General features: G+C 37.6%; 1 long non-coding RNA gene across 1 annotated transcript; it reads left to right on the plus strand.

Annotated features, from left to right (window-relative positions):
* The first annotated feature begins 1,918 nt into the window (after positions 1-1,918).
* Positions 1,919-6,769, plus strand: LOC147648601 (uncharacterized). The gene is made up of 3 exons (XR_015280738.1): positions 1,919-2,179; positions 3,141-3,256; positions 4,006-6,769. It is a non-coding gene; the product is annotated as an uncharacterized LOC147648601 (long non-coding RNA).
* Positions 6,770-16,609: the final 9,840 nt, after the last annotated feature.

The following is a 16,609-nucleotide window of genomic DNA, read 5'->3' on the forward strand; positions in this document are numbered from 1 at the left end:
TCCACTAGGTTGAAAGTTCCATTTACCACCTAGGAGGCAATTTTGATGACTGAACTGTTTTCATGAGTGCTCCACAACAGACTTCAGCTAAAAAGAAACACATTAGCAGAGACCTACCCTTTGTATTGTTCAAACTAACATAGTCCACCGTGAATTAAACAGGCTGGGGAGCACACATGAGCAGCCTCATCAGGCAGAGGGACATTAATTAGTGTCTAGTGGTCAGAAAACGAGGAATTAGCCTCTTCATCTGGATCATAGGTGTCCACACCGAAACTGCAGTCAGACTCTGTGGGAGACACTTATTTTGATGATATCCATCGTGTAGGAACCTCTAACTCGGCTATCACAGCATCCCTTCATCATCATGAGGATTCCTTCTACCCTGAAATATATATATATAAAGCAGACTGCAAACTGCTTCATGACAGCTCCTGCCATTGTCTGAGGAGTAAAAGGGAGTCCAAGCTGGTGTGTTCAAAGGAAGATGGTGCTGTAATACAGTTAGGTGAGATAAACCCAATAGGATGTTTTTCAGTTCCATGGAGTGACAACAAGAAAGCACATACACATCTTGCAACCTCTTAATGTAACTCAAAGACTGGGCTCAGCAGTAGGTTAACTTTCTTACAGCCAGAAAGACAAATTGGTAGTACCAACGTCTTTATTTTGTCTATTATTGAGTGCAATACACAGAACATCACAGAATCGAAGAGTTGTAGAGAAGTTTGTGTGGGAATGAACCTTAAACACCCCTAGTTCCAGCCCTTCTGCCATAAGCAGGGACACCTTCACTAGTCCATGTTGGTCAATGTGACATCCAACTTGGCCTTGAACACCTCCAGGTTTGGGGTAGCCACAGCTTCCCTGGACAACCTTTTCAAGTACTTCACAAACTTCTTTTCTGGTACACACAAACAGGAAGAGTTTCTTCCTAATACCCAATTTAAAATAACTCTCCTTCAATCTGAAGCCATTCCCTTTTGTCCTGTCACTACAAGTGATTTGAAAACTGTCCCTCTGTATTTTTCTAGGTTCCCTTCAGGTACTGGAAGGTTCCAATTAGGCCACACTAGAGCCTTCTTTATTCCACACAAAACAATCCCAATTCTCTCAACCTTTCCTTATACCAAAGGTGCTCCATCCCTCTGATCATGGTGGCCTCTCTGGACAGGTCCCTGTGCAGGGACCCCAGCTCTGGATGCTCCAGCTGGGTCTCAGCAGAGCAGAACAGAGCAGAGGGGCAGAATCCTCTCCCTCCCCTGCTGCCCACGGGGCTCTGGATGCAGCCCAGGACATGTTTGGCTCTCTGGGCTGGGAGTGCCACGGCTGGGGCATGTCCAGCTCTCACCCACCAGCACCCCCAGGTCCTTCTGGGCAGGGCTGCTTCATCTGTTCATGCCCAGCCTGCACTGACACCAGGTGCATCCCTCAACCCCAATCCAAATGCAGAGTCTTGCATCAAGAGATTCCCATGGATCCATTTCCTGAGCTTGTTCTGGTTCCTCTGTGCTGTATCGTCTTGTTAATTTTGCTCCCCATGTTGTTATGTTAATGATTTGTTCCCCTCTCCCCTTTGTTTTTGTTGCTAGTTTAACCCAAGTTAATTGGTTTAAATTAAAGTTAACCTCCTACCCCAACTGTCAATCCACCTTTGTACCTGCCTCTTGTTCTTGAATGTTCTTTGTTCTCTGGACCCTGTCTGTCACTCAGCTAGTCCTCCCAACTTCTAGAAAGTTCAGGGAGGGTGGTCAAGTGATAGGACAGAGACAGAGGAGGTTCCTCCCTGAACCTTCCTCATTGATCCTTTCCAATGTTCCTCTGATCCCTTCACACTCCCCCCGTTGTTTCCCATTGGTTTGAGATTTGTCCCCTCCCCTGGTTCCTCCCCCAATTTAAGTCGCTGTTCATCCCTGCTTTGGGCTCTCCTCGAGCAGCTTCCCTAAGGTCAGAGGTCACTGTGGGGACTCAATAAACCTTGGACTTTGCCCTTGAAGAGGTCCTGACTCCTGCCTCCTCTATTGTTGCTGTGGTCTCTTCCATCAAGCCGCTCCTCTGATTCCCAGGATTCGGAGGGGTGTCCCTCCGCAGGTCGACAGTGTTGAGCTGGCCCAGGTGGGTGGAGGGGCAACTCCAAAAGGGACACTGCGACACCTCTGGATGGCATCCTGTCGCTCAGGTGTGTCAACAGCACCACTCAGCTTGGTGTCAGCCTTGTGGAGGGTGCACTTGATCCCTTTGTCTGTGTGGTTAAGGAAGATAGTGAATACCAGTTGTTCCAATGCCACTTGTCACTGATGTCCATCGGGCCTCTGGAGCATTGGCAATGATGCCCTGGATGCAACCATACAACCAATCCCTCATCTCTATAAAAATCCACCAAATCCATCACTCTCCAGTACAGAGAGAATGCTTTGGGAGACTTTGTCAAAGGCTGTGCTTCTTGTTACAAAGTGCAGGGTGAGCGGAGTACCCCTGTACAGCAGGGTCTGAATTAAAGATGGAGAAGCAATGCAATAATGGCATTGAGAGAACTCTGAGTTTGGGTGAGGACACTGATGTTTTTGTTCTTCCTTGGGAAAATACGGTTCATGAATAGGGCAAGCTGCTTTATTGTGCCCACAGAGAATATCAGGGTATTAAACTTTTTGTTGATAATAGAGAATTAACTAATTTCGTTTTTCAGTTTTCTCATGTGTACAAGGGAACTGAAATTTTGAATGATTCTGTGGTTCCCATTAGAGCTCCATGTTTTTTCTATTTTCATTTCTTCTTTTCTATTTTTGAAACTTTTTTTTTTAACCTTTATTTATTTAATAACTCATTTGTTTGACAGTGAAAATATAAACCAAAAAAGCACTTCTAAGAAGTCCAGTTCCAGGGTAGTATTAGTTATTCCAAACTTAAGTTAAAGCTGGGAAATTTTGAACTCAGTCAAGAAAAATAAAAATGCCAAATATTTTCTTGCTTTTCAAGAGAGAGTCACAGGATGTCATAGCCACCAGGTACAAATATCAGCAATACAAGGTGGCATATTGCATTCTATAACCAAATAACACTTAAATAATATATGTTTTTTTAGGAATTAATGCTTTTTCTGACTTACATGGGATTCAAACTTGTGTATATTTCATCTGCAGGGAAAAGCCCAGGAGCTGAGCACTGTATATTCTAAAATTGCTATCCTTCAGTGTTAAGAGACATAGACAGCTATTGCATAATCAAGAAAGCACAATTATCATTAATAATGCTTCAGGTAAGATATTTAGAAATACGATACTTACATTCCTGTCTTTATTCTCATTCTAGAAGAGAAAATTTCTGTCCAAAATTTTTAAAATCACATATTTCTGTTTTTTTTATTAACCTTCTTTATGAAAGGAGCAGGCAGTTTATAATTCAGTTTAATAGAAGTACTGAAAATGTTTAAATGTCTTTCTAGGGTACTTTGGCATACTTGGACAATATCAGGTTTTGGTAGGTTTTTTTTTTGTTTTATTGGTTGGTCTGGATTTATTTTTTTTCTTTTTTTTTTCCAAGTAGCCACTGTTTATGTACTATGATTTCACATTTATTTCAACTCAAAAAAATAAGCTTTTTAAACTACTCTAATAGAAATAAATATAAAAAGTGCATCTGCCCATACTTGTCCATTATTGTCAGAAGACTTTGTGATAATAAACATAAATGTCCAGGTCATAAGTATATATGTTTACATAGAATTTTGTATTTCTACCAATAAAATGTTCCGGGAAAGATAACAGAACTGCATTTTTTGGCTTACAGTGTTTCTATTTGTTTTGATACATTATATCATAATGTGCCATACGTAAACATTCAAAACAAAACACTTGAGAAATTAAAAAGCATTTTTGAAATTGCCACATCATGATGCTTCAAGCCTACTGAAATGTAGGCATTATTTCCAATTTTTTAGAAACAAAAAATCAACGAAATAGACATAGAAGTATTCAGAACTTGTCTTAACTCTATTCTGTCTGGCAGAAAACCTGCAGAAGTCAGAAGGAATACCTTCTAACTACTGTTCAGAAAGCATTTCTCAGTAGTAACAGTGAGCATGGCAAAAGCAAGACATGACCTGTATTATCTGCTCTCTTCTGTCAAGATCAGATGGAGTGAAGTCCTGTGACATTTCCAGAAGCAGCTGCCTGTGATCCAGGCAAGAGTTGGATGTGGAATGGATTGACCTTCTAGAAAGCATTTATTGGTGTAGCTGTTTTATTCCTTTTATAGAAATACTGTCAGATACCTACCCCACCCATTATGGAGAAAGTTGCTCGGCATCAACAGTTAAAAATGACGAAATTCTACCTATATGGGATCTGCAGAAAACAGAGAAAAAGCAAAACAAAACAAAAAGGATCTATAAACTTGCATTAAAAATGTGCCTTTTCAGTTCAAAGGGTTCCTCAGATGATGTGTTTCAGAACTCTGGTTCTTCCTGGGACAGTCCTAATTGTGGAACAGCGTTTGTGCATCACCCAGTTGAGGTCTGAGCTTCTCAGACCAGAAGAGGAGTTCTTTCCAGCTGTGATGACTATGTTTTGGTCTCCCTTGCCATGGGAAGAACACCCATGGGTAGCATTGCTTTCCCCAAGCTGTTTTTAATGTCTCTCCTCACTTTCCAGGTTTTTGTGGTGATATGCCATGCTCTGACTACTCTCTCCTAGCTCAAGTGAACGCTCAAGCACAAAATATGCCACTGAGATCTGCTGTGATAGGAGAGGCTCCTGCACAGTGGCAGAAGAGGAGAATTTTTTGTCCTTCATCTGTGCCTTTAAACACAGGAGTGAGAAGGAAATTTTCCAGGCTATTCATTTATAACAGGCAGAATGAGCTAGAAAAATGTCCTAGTTATTGCAAACCTGTGAGAAAAGGATGTGGTTTGAATATGACTGAATAAAAATGAGGGCACACAAACTCAGTGAAGAGAAGAGATGTTACAGTGCTTAACAATAATGGTTACAGTCTCATTTTCTGACAAACTGGAATAGAATATAATCACAATGTGAGCTCCATAATTAAAGCAAAGATAGCAGTGACATTTTTATTGTATATTTCAACTGCTGAGTAAGTTCCTTTTTTTCTATTTTACTTTTTTATTTTTTTAACTCATAGAGAAACTATTCATTTTTGCAGGCAGGAACAACCCAGCTAGTGGAACTCTTAATTGCATGCAGGTTTGTGCCAAGAAAAACTCCAAACCAGTGAGTCTGTTTTGTTAAGAAGCTATGGTGAAACTCTGAGGTTTGGTTTTGAAATGTAAATGAATGGTAACAAGAAAACAAAACAAAACAAAAATATTTCAAAATGCTCTCAAATAAAACCAGTCCCATGTTCTGCTTAGGGTCTGCATCCAGTTTAATTTTTAACAAAAATGCATTGCATTTTACAATATTACTGAAAGAAAAGCCAAATGCCAAAATGTGATAATGTTGGAGTGAATACTAAAAGGAGAATTAATATGGAGACATCTTTTAACCAGAAGTCAAATTAAGAATATCTAACTCAAACATCTCCTTTTAGATGCAAAAATATTCTTTGGCTATTTTATTCATTTATTCCAGTGCCTAGCTTTCTAAAAATTGAATTTATTCTCCTACTCTGATATTAGTTTGTATTCTGCCATCAGTCATGAAAATATTTAGGTTACTATTGTCAGAAATTTTATTCCGAACTTGAAGACTTTCAGTATATTCTATGCATCACATTTCTTTACTGCCAACCGTACTTCTTTTACTTGCTTTTCTCAGTTCACTTTGCCACAGGACTATTTTTACAGTTGTCCCTCCTCTGGGGTCTTTCTATTTGAAATAAATGAGATTTTGGCCTAAAAACAACCTTCCTTTCAAATACCCACAAACATATACACAAAACACATGGTCAATGTCTCTGAAAACTACAACTTCCTTCCAGTCTCAGATGAGGTCAGACATCTTAAATGAGAGAAGGAAGAAGGATAAGCAAAGATAAATTAAACACCCTGCATGATTTTATATGGAAAAGATGCAGCAGAAGTACAAAAAAGCCTGGACTTGTAAATATCAAGCTCTTGTAACAATGATCCATGTAAAATTTTCACTGACTGGTCACACATAATTGAAACTTGATGAAGAGATCTTCAGGTTTTCTAAGCTCTAGTGGATTGGAAACATCCTGAAAATACCTACAATACCATTCGTTGTGATGTATTCTGGCCTTAGTTTAGTGTCTTTTTGGAATCAGTAATCACTTGCAAGTTAAAAAAGACAATGAATACAAATAAAGGTTGATATTGTCAGCTCAACAGACAGTGAAGACAAGTAAATTACTCTGCCAAGAAATCTAAAAAACTTTTTGAGTTTCAAAAGTATCTTCAGAATTTGGCTTCTTTTTGTCTGTTTTCTTTCTTTGTTGATTTGGGATTTTTTTTACTTTTTGTGGTTTTTAGATTTTTTTGTTTGTTTTTGATTGAGGTCTTACTGTAGGAGATTTTTTTACTTGTTTGCTTGAGTTTTTTTGTTTGTTTTTTTTTGTTTGTTTTGGCTTAAGTTTTGGTTTTGTGGTATTTCAGCAATTCTTAATGTATGGCAACAGGTTTTTCCTTTCTTAAAACCCCTTGAAAAACTAAAAAGAATAAATCTATCACATGAATTGATTTACTGCTCAGAAAGCTCATGCTTTTAAAGATGTCTTTATCATAGGAAAATTAATTTCTCAAGCTACTTAACACACTTCTAGTAAAAGCTTTCTACCCCAGCGAGTGCAAGGAGCAACAGTACACAAACAGACACAATAGAAAGTTGGTCAAGCTGTGTTTTGTTTACTATTTCTAAAGAACAACTTTATGTTGCAGCAGGAAAATATAGGTGCAAACTTCCTAGAGCTGTCCAAACTATAATTCCATTTTCTCCTCTCCCAGTTGCTTAAAGATTGACGTGATGGTGCAAGAACAAATGCTTGCACCAAGTCTTAGTTTGTTTTTTTTTTTTTTGAGTAAGTAAATAAGAATCTCCTAAATGTTATGGCCTCTTCTATGACACAGGAGTATGTTGACACCATAGCTGAGTGATATGTTCCAAGTTTTAAATGATTAAATGTCTTTTTATATATATGTATATATATATATATATATATATATATATATATATATATATATATATATGAAATGTATTCCAAACTTAAGCCCTTCATCTTCTTTCCCAGACTATATCAGATGATCTCACAGGACAAATGCTATCCAGATTCATAGTATCACAGGTCAAAGAGAACATCTGGAGGTCAGCTGGTCCAGGGTTCAAGGTAGCCTCACTAAATCAGAGCAGACAGAGCTATGAAGAGTCATGGCTGGGAAGTGTCCGAGGGCAAAGCTCCAGGACATCTCTGGGTGACATATTACAGCAGTTCTCCCGTAGTCTGAGGAGAAAGATTTTCCTAATATCCAGTCTGAATATCCCAAATCACAGTTTATTATCCTCCCGCTTAGCCGCTGTTGAAAGAAAAAAAAAAAAAAGGAAAAAAAGTCCTTTTCACTTCCTGTGAAGAAGCTGCAAGGTGCAGTTAGGTCAGCTCTTATGTCTTAACCAGGAAAGTTGTGAAACAGAGGAGTGAATGGCAATTCAGAACAAATAACACTTCAGATAAAAAGTTTAAAACATCAGTATTTGAAAGAATTATGCCACAGCTGTAAGCATGAAAGATCAATGATCTTCATGGATTCATGTTGAACCCTCATGACTCTTCTGTCTGCCATCTGAGTAAACTGTTGCTTTTCCTCAAAGATGCATCACAAAACCTCAGGAGACCAAATCTCCTACAAAACTTCTTCTAGCTGAGATGGAACCAGCTTAAATACAAACCATGGCAGCTTCAGGAACAGTTTCTGTACAGATAATGAATATAATTTAATTTGTAACTAAGTTTTTGCCAGGCAAGGAGTTGACACTTTCTGGATTCACAGTTGAACTTTGGTGATGTTGCTTTCAAGATCAGTGAATATTTTTCTTGAAAAGAGACTGGCTCCTTCAGTAGATTTCACAGAATCATGGAAGAGTTGGAAGAGAGCCACAAGGATCACCAAGGTGATCCTTGTCTGAGGTTGTCTGAGGTCCATGTGTGTGCAGTCAGGACCTTGCTACTGGGAGAAAGGGACTGGTTGTAAATTCTGTTTAAATTTTTAAATCACAACTGTCACCTGTGGAATTCACATTGCTACTCATCATATCCCAGCCTCAGCTTAAATCTGCATCACAGTTTAATCAGAACAGTTTTTGAACAGTTATTAGGAGTCAGAAGAAAACAACTGTTGTTGGTTAGTGAAGAACTCATCTCCACAATGTCAACAACATGTTTTGTATAATGGTTTTAAAATACGGCCAATGCCTTTTTGGTCTATGTTAAGCCCTATAAAATTAATAAAGTATGTTTCCACTGCTGTTAAATTAGTGGTGCAGTTTGCCTAATAAAATATGTTTTGCTGTCCTGGTTTTATGGGCAAAGTAATAAACTACTGCTTCTAAAAGCAGCTTGATACAGTACAAAAAGCCTTTTCAAGTTTCTACTTAGATTCTAGTCAAAAATAATAAGGCACAGATTATTTTTAGATTAAAGACCATATGTTAGACAATAGACATTTTGAAAAACACTGTAGTTTTCATAATTATGTTCAGGTGCTATTTTCATATTCTACCCTAGAATCGTAAGGTATTCATTTGTCGTTTACAGGTGTAAAGAAGGAATATTGATGCATATAATGTGCCAAAAAATGCAGAGAGCTGTTAATCTGCTGTGCCAGTTCTTATTGCCCTCCTCTCCCCACTCCTGCAACAGAACAAGAGACTATTTCCCTTTTTTCCTCTTGCTTATGTTTTCTGATGCATTTTTCCACCTGTGTATCTAAGGACAAAAAAAAAAAAAAAAAAAAAAAAGTGGAGGAAAAAAGTAACTAACTTCTGCTTTCTGCTCTTTTCCCAAAAAATAACTAAATCCATCAGTTAAAAAGAAAAAGCCAAACAAGATCTCCATAAAGAAGGAATAACAAAGAACAAATAACAAAGAATCTGCATTTACCTGGGACATTAATGTTTTTTTTAACAAAGTGAACTCAAAAAGTGAATAATTCAAACAATATGGTGTCTAAACTTTGACAGACCCTGAACTTGGACTTGGTAGAGACTATATAGGTCACTAGCTCTAAATCTTTCATAGCTCTTGGTTGTTCTCCTAAAAATTCATTCAGGTGCTGAATGAAACAAACAAGGGTGGACCTAACTAAACATCCTCAAGCTGGGGTCATTCTTGGTGTTCACCATCTTACACCTTTTCCTGCTTCCCAGGGAGGAGTTTATCACCTTCAGTGTTGTGTGTTTAAGATAAGTAATATAAATAATTTCTTAAACAAATCACTCTCATATGTCTACTCAAGTTTCTTACAGAACTAACTTCATTTAGATTGGAGATGCTTAAGCAAATATATGCATATATATAGGCAGATGCTCCTTTTAATGCTTCTATGCATTTAATGCCTAAAATTGGCCTCTATTAAATCCTGTTGCAGTCTCCTAGGGGATTTAAACACCCTTATGTGCAATTCTTTATTGATTCATTTGCAGTTAATCAACAATTAAGGCTAGTTTTGTGAAAGTATTAAAGAGGATTTTTGCTTATTTGCTTGGTTGTTTTTTCTAGGTAACACTGTTTCAGCCAATCAATTGGAACATTTTGATCTTTCTCCAAATTTTCCTTGAAATTTTGGATCATCATTTCAAATTTCTTGTAGAAATTTTAAAAGACTGAGAAAAGAAGTACATCTTAACTTGTAAGAGGTTTGTATCCTTTATGACACAAGGGATCACCTGCCAAAATAAAAATGCTGTGTGGCAATAAGAAAAAAAGTTAAAAATAACGACTTTCAGTCCAGGATGAAAAAGGACAGGACAAGGAAACCTATGAGATCTTTCTTTGACTGTCTGTTTAATTTTGTATATTTTTTCTCATTCAGCATTTTGTGCAGATGATAAATTAAATTTGCCTTGAATTGGTTTGGTGATTTAAGAGGCTTTCCTTAAGGTATGAGGTGGCTGTACATGGGCTTTTCCTAGGTTTCACAGCTGAGAAACAACCTTTTATATGGTGATAAAATCAAAAGTGTTCCCTGGCCACCAGAATATAGAGTACCTTGTTGCAATGATTTCTGAATTTTTATGACCACTTAAATAGTAGACCCTTGTCTTTCACCAGAAAGCCCTTTCAGCCTATTGTGCAAGACTTCTCTGAAATAGGGAAGACAGGATAACAAAATTTTTTTGAAAAAGCGAGGTTTTGAACTTAGTTTAACACTGGCTATTATGTTTTAATCATTAGATTATCAAATAGAATATAACCAATATTTGCAGACATCTTGCAAGTTTTTAATGTGGGTTAGGTGATGAACTAGATTTATGTGACTTTTGGCAGCCCAAAAACAAACATTTAGCTCCATAACAGATCTAGCTGATGAGGTAAAAGGTGAATCTTTAGGCTACTGCAAGAGGTTAAGGAACCAGTGTTCTTTTTTCAAGGATTTCTGTGTTGTCTAAAATAAATAGTATTTAAAAGCATTTTATTCACATTAACAATATAATACTAAATTCCATTTTTTTAAAATCATGAGGCTTATATTTGTTCAAAATAATGAGTTCAAGACATTCACTCTAATGTTGATAATGTTTAAGAATACTGTTTCTTCAGGTGTAGCATCCATGGAGTGCTGAGATGTAGCCACTGTCTGTGCCAGAAATTCTGTAAGAGCAGGACATCAAAGTTCATCAGGTCTGACTTTGCAAATAGCCTTTCTGTGGTGCTGAATCTAGCACTGGATGATACCCAAAAAGCATCAATATGAATATGAACCTAAGTTTTTCCTTCAAAAAAAATCCCTTTTTCAGGCAGGTTTGCAGAATACTTACCAAGATGGGAATGAGTTGAAAATGCTCAATTAAATATCAGGGAATTGTTGCAACTCCACTCACTACCTGAATGATGTGTTTGAATTGCATATTTTTTTGACACTTAAAAGCAGAGGTTAAAGGTCTTTTCCTGAAGATGGAGTGTCAGTTTTCCTGAGGAATATTCAGAGGAAGTCTGTATTACTTCTCAATCTAGACCTTGAGAAAGGAAGAAAATGTATGAAATTTGAATTGCTCACTTTTCAAAAAGAATTACATAGTTTCCAGAGGGACCTTGCAAGTATCTTTTACTGTTTCCTTCCTTTACGAATTTTATTTCCAATTTTATGAAGAAGTATCTTATTCTGACCTTAGTTGGACTAAAATTTAGACTAAACATTTTAAATAATAAAGAGTTCTCTGAAGTTGTTTTTTAAAAAACATTGAGAACTTCTTTTCCTAGGGATCAGTGAGCTGTGAAACTCTTTATGAAACTGTGTCTTGAGACCTTTGTGTTCTTTTGTATGTGTTAATGAAGTGTTATGTGGAAAAAAGAAGGAAATGAGATGAAAATTAGGACCTGAAAATACTTACATGTATTATAAACACTAACAAGATGTTTATAGATCTGTATTGCTGGGTTCAGTTATGTGTAGAAAAGTTAAGCTGACATTTGTTTTATGTTGTCCATATGAAACTTAGATCCTCCAAGAAGATTTTCATTGATTTAATTTTCGTTGCACTTTACCATCAGCTGTATAATTAGAACAATTGTGTATAGCTCCAAATAACTCCTGCAACAAAGCAAGAGAAGAAACACATTTTGCTCTGTCTAAAGCTTCTCTTCTCAGTTATGTTTGCCAAAAGGTAAACCTTACTTCTATAAGGTGATCTCAGCATCTTTAAGAGGAAATTCCAATTACCAGGCAGTGAATAAGCAGTAGCTGGAATAAAGGAAGAGGTGGCTAAGTGAGAAAGATAACATACTCCTTCTTCACTCTTGAATAAAACAGATCAAACAGTGGGAGATTCATTCTTGCTTTTGAATAAAGGCACTGGACTAATTTCATTTAAGTTGGGGATTACAGTTTCCAGATTTTTCTGGTATTTTACTCCATTTCAGTGCGTGGTGGGAACTGGAGACATGGAGTGGGGGCTGGTGAGCAGGTGTCAGGTATGGCAGTCGTATTCCCCACCTTCAAAAGAGCAGAACAGGTCTGTGAGCAGCGGTGTTTTTATACTGCAGGCAGAGTGTTAGGACCCTCTCTTTATGCTTATGATATCACTTTATCATATTTAGTGGTGTGGAAGTTCTGTGTGCATGACTCCAAGGCTTGAGAATGCTGGGAATGATGAGGAGGAGGAAGTCACACTGAAGCAATGCCTGAACGTCGTCAAGAACCACCCATATGTGGCTTCAGAAATGTGCTTTACTTGCCTCCCATGAAATGGAGGGTTCTAACCCACAGAAACACTTCAAATGCTAAAATAAGTGAGTTGCATCTCTGAACTGCTGAGAATACTGTATTTTTTAACTCAAATTAATGACAGCTCTTGGCTTTTGGCAAATAAACCACTTAAAATTCTAAATTAGTGGATTTTGAAGATTGCTTTCAAGAATCCCTTAAAATAAACAAAAAAATAACAGAAAAACAGTCAAAATTCTTTATGATTCTGTTAATTGCTGTCTGTGTCTTGGTGAAAAATTCTTAGATACCTCCAAATTTCACAAAACAACATGAATTTTAGACTAAATTGTAGTATGTCCGACATTTTGTACATAGCAAGCTTACTATTCATGTTCTCATTCCTGCCTTTAATAAAAGTGGTTCAGTTGTCAAATTAATGAGCAATATTTCACCACATGACTTAGATGAACACTACACAACATGAATAGCAAATTATCAAAGTGTACTGTTCATATGCAAAACCAAAATGAAAAAAAAAAGCATCTAATTACTCATTGTAATAATTATAATTATAAGACTGACTTGGATGCATGATTGATTTGTGACTTGTTCTCACACACAAAATCTTTCAATCATAACACAGACACTCAAGTATGCAGATTTTATATGACTGTATAGATTAAATATAGAGATGAATGAAGAAAATATGAAAAATCATCAGAATGTGTCAAATATTTCATTAAATTACATTACTTTTTCAGTGTCACTCTTGAATAAAAACAATTTGAACCATCTTTTCCTCAGAAAATCTTCCAGTCAGTAAAGAAACATCCAGAAAAGGGCAGAAGCAGACATGTTTCAGCTGCATTGCCAAACATACTGCACTTTCCTTTTTTCAAGGAAAACCAATAACAAGCACCATGCAACATAAAAGTGATCATGCTAATGAGATGATGTCATGCTCATTGTAAGATCATTATCCCAAGAACTATGTTAATACATTCAATAAGCCTCCTGTGAACAGTGTGTGGTGGCCGCCCTCTTGGTTGGTACAGCAGCAATTTAAACAGGGACAGCCAGAGATAAACACCTAATTTGTCACTTGGTGACCTGGGGTTTCACCGCTGGGGATGTAACACAGCGAGGTCGACGGAGAGTGGGGCATGCAGGGAGGCCTGAATGAGCACTGGGCCTGTCCTTTGGAGCAAGAACTTCCAACATTTTAAAAGACAGCAAGCATCAGGAGAGAAAAAAAAAAAAATAAAAAAAAAAAAGGAAAAAACAAAAAAAACAACAAAAAAAAAGAAGAAGAAGGTAAAAGAAGAAAGTGAAAAGTGGGAAGGCGCGGGAAGGGAAGGGAAGGGAAGGGAAAGGGAAAAGGAAAGGGAAAGGGAAAGGAAAAGGGAAAGGGAAAGGAAAAGGAAAAGGAAAAGGAAAAGGAAAAGGAAAAGGAAAAGGAAAAGGAAAAGGAAAAGGAAAAGGAAAAGGAAAAGGAAAAGGAAAAGGAAAAGGAAAAGGAGAAAAATCACCAAGTAAACTCATGCAGCTTTTCTGACAGTTTGTTTTAAAAGATTTTTTTTGCCCCTTTTTAATATTTAGTAAATGATACAATCACACTTAGTCTTAAACAATGAAATATGCTTACATGAAAATACTGTGGGGTTCATTTAAAAAAAATATGTTAAAATACATTTGGGTTGCAATTTCTTTTCTATTTCTTTCAACAAGCCTTGAGAAAAGTGTCTCAAGAAAGAAACCACTTTTTTTCTGAAAATAACCATAATCCATAATTAAAGAAAGTTATTTATTTAAAAATAACTTGAATTGGTCTCTCTGTAAAACAATCTTTAGTGACCTATTAGTCTGACAAAAATTTGGTGTTGAAAAAATACTTACATATTTTCTGAATCTCAATTTCAGTAATCATGCAAGTAATCAATATTTGTTTCTTCTCTCCAGTCAATCTGTGCCCTGAGTACTTTGCTAGGTATTATAGACAGGAAAGTCTTACCCTTAAAATCTTAATAGGAGGACAAATAAATATATTAGTACCCATGGCTGCAGGAGTTTTTTTTTTTAGATATGTTTCCCAGTTTTGCAATAAAAAAAGCCAATATATTTCTCTGCCCATCAGTGTTTGAATACAATAGAATCTGCCTGTATTTGAATCAAAGTAAATGAGAATTAAACTGGGCTTTTAGTTCTTCCGTTCAGCTTTAAAACTGACAAGCCTACAGAACATACATGATGATTTTCTTTTATAACTGAATAGTAATCTCTTCCAACACTTTATACATGAAATTTTACCTAGCTGTTGGAGCAGAAATTTATTAAGAGGGGAAATGAATAAAAACAACAACATCACCAAAACCTTTCTTCACCTCCCCATAGTTAATGGGATTATTTCCATTGCACCTATGCATTAACCTTGCACTTTCCTTTCCCATATTTTTGTGCTATTTTGTATATTCATGTTGTGTGGAAGCAAAACGTTTAGTCTCACAGGCAAAGAGAATGGAGAACAGGATAATCTCAGTATTTTTTGTACTCTGCCCCTTCAGGCCTAAGAGTGGAGGACACTAATAGAAGAAAGAAAAAACCACTCCATCAATAACTGAAAGTGATATTATGCAGTGCCCCTGCCTCAACCCCTCCCTTTGGCATGGACTGTGCCATGGAGAAAGCATGCTGAGCTAGACTTAGAACTGCAGATCTGTTGTCCCAGAGGCAGGCCTGCCTCTTCTTCCTCTTTATGCAGGGCTTTTATCCTGCTGACTGGTCTGAAATTCTTCTCTATGCCACCAGCCTGCAAACAGGAGCAAATTCCTTCCTAACACTGCTGAGTAAGATGGCATGTGAAAGCAGATATCAAAGTTTAGGTGCCTAACTTCATTCTTAGTTATCTGATGCTACATCTAACTGAGCTGCCCAGGTTAAAAGTGTAATTGTCTTCACCCAGTAAGGTGAGAGAAATCACTCTAGGAGGTCATCATCCTGCACACATTCAGAACAGCTTACAGGATACAGTAAGCAGCCCTTTGGAAGTGATTGTCTTTCATTCCCAAAATTAGAGATGGTCACTACACCAGCCACAGCTTAAGTTTCTAACTCTGTGGAAACCACTTGTGTGAGATTAAGCGGGTAAATTCTGCATGAACAAGAAAACCGGGTTCTATACACTGGGGAGGCTGTATTATGAAATTATTAAAATGCTGTATAAAAATATTAACAGAAAAAGAGAATGGCCACATATGTGGGTGAAATGGGAAGACAGGGAATTGCATCATCCACAGCAATGGAAACAACAGCAGCTTAATTATCTGTATTAACTAGACATGAAAGTAGCAAGGAAAATAAAATTAAAAAGTAAAAACAAGAGGTTACATAAAAGCTTTGTAAACTGGAAGAGCTTAGGAATCTTATCCAATGGAAAAAAACCCAAACAAACAAACTGTGAAAGTAAATAATGAACCTAACCTAAAATATTCTTCTCATTTGAATCTAAATTACATATTTATGAGTGAGCAAAGATGAAATATTTTACCAACATTAGTCCACTTTGATGCATTTTTTCAATATTTTTTTCTGTAAGACTCTTTTAGAATTTTTGTCCTCTCATCACCCTCAGCTTTCATTTTAGTTTTCAAACTATGGGTCTGTATATTGGGTTTGTATGGCCAGGTTTTGGTACCAGGGTGGCCAAAGGGTAGCTTCTGGGAGAAGCTGCTGGAAGCTTCCTCTATGTCCAGCAGGGCCAAAGCCAGGCAGCTCCAGGATGGACCCTGGCCAAAACCAAGCCAATCACGATTGATAGCAATGCCTCTGTGATAACATATTTAAGAAGGAATAAAAGATATTGTGCAGAGGTACTTGTGGTCAGAGAAGAGTGGAGTGACAGTGTGTGCAAGGAGCAGCCCTGCAGACAGGCAGGGCAGGGCAGAAGGAGGGGCAGGAGCTGCTCCAGGCTCTGGAGCTCAGATTCCCCTGCAGCCCCTGGAGCAGCCCATGGTGAGGCAGCTGTGCCCCTGCAGCACAGGGAGGGCACGGGGGAGCAGAGATCCAAGTCAGCCCCTGCAGGAGCCCAGGCTGGAGCAGGGGGATGCCCAAAGGAGGCTGGGACCCCATGGGAAGCCTGTGCTGGAGCAGGCTCCTGGCAGGACCTGTGGACTTGTAGAGAAAGGAATCCAGGATGGGGCAGCCTGTTCCTGAAGAACTGCAGCCATGGAAGACTGAGCCATGCTAGAGAAGTTTGTGGAGAATTGTAGCCATGGGATG

This window comes from Cyanistes caeruleus, chromosome Z (genome assembly GCF_971803275.1).
Source record: "Cyanistes caeruleus chromosome Z, bCyaCae1.hap1.1, whole genome shotgun sequence".
NCBI lineage: Eukaryota > Metazoa > Chordata > Aves > Passeriformes > Paridae > Cyanistes > Cyanistes caeruleus.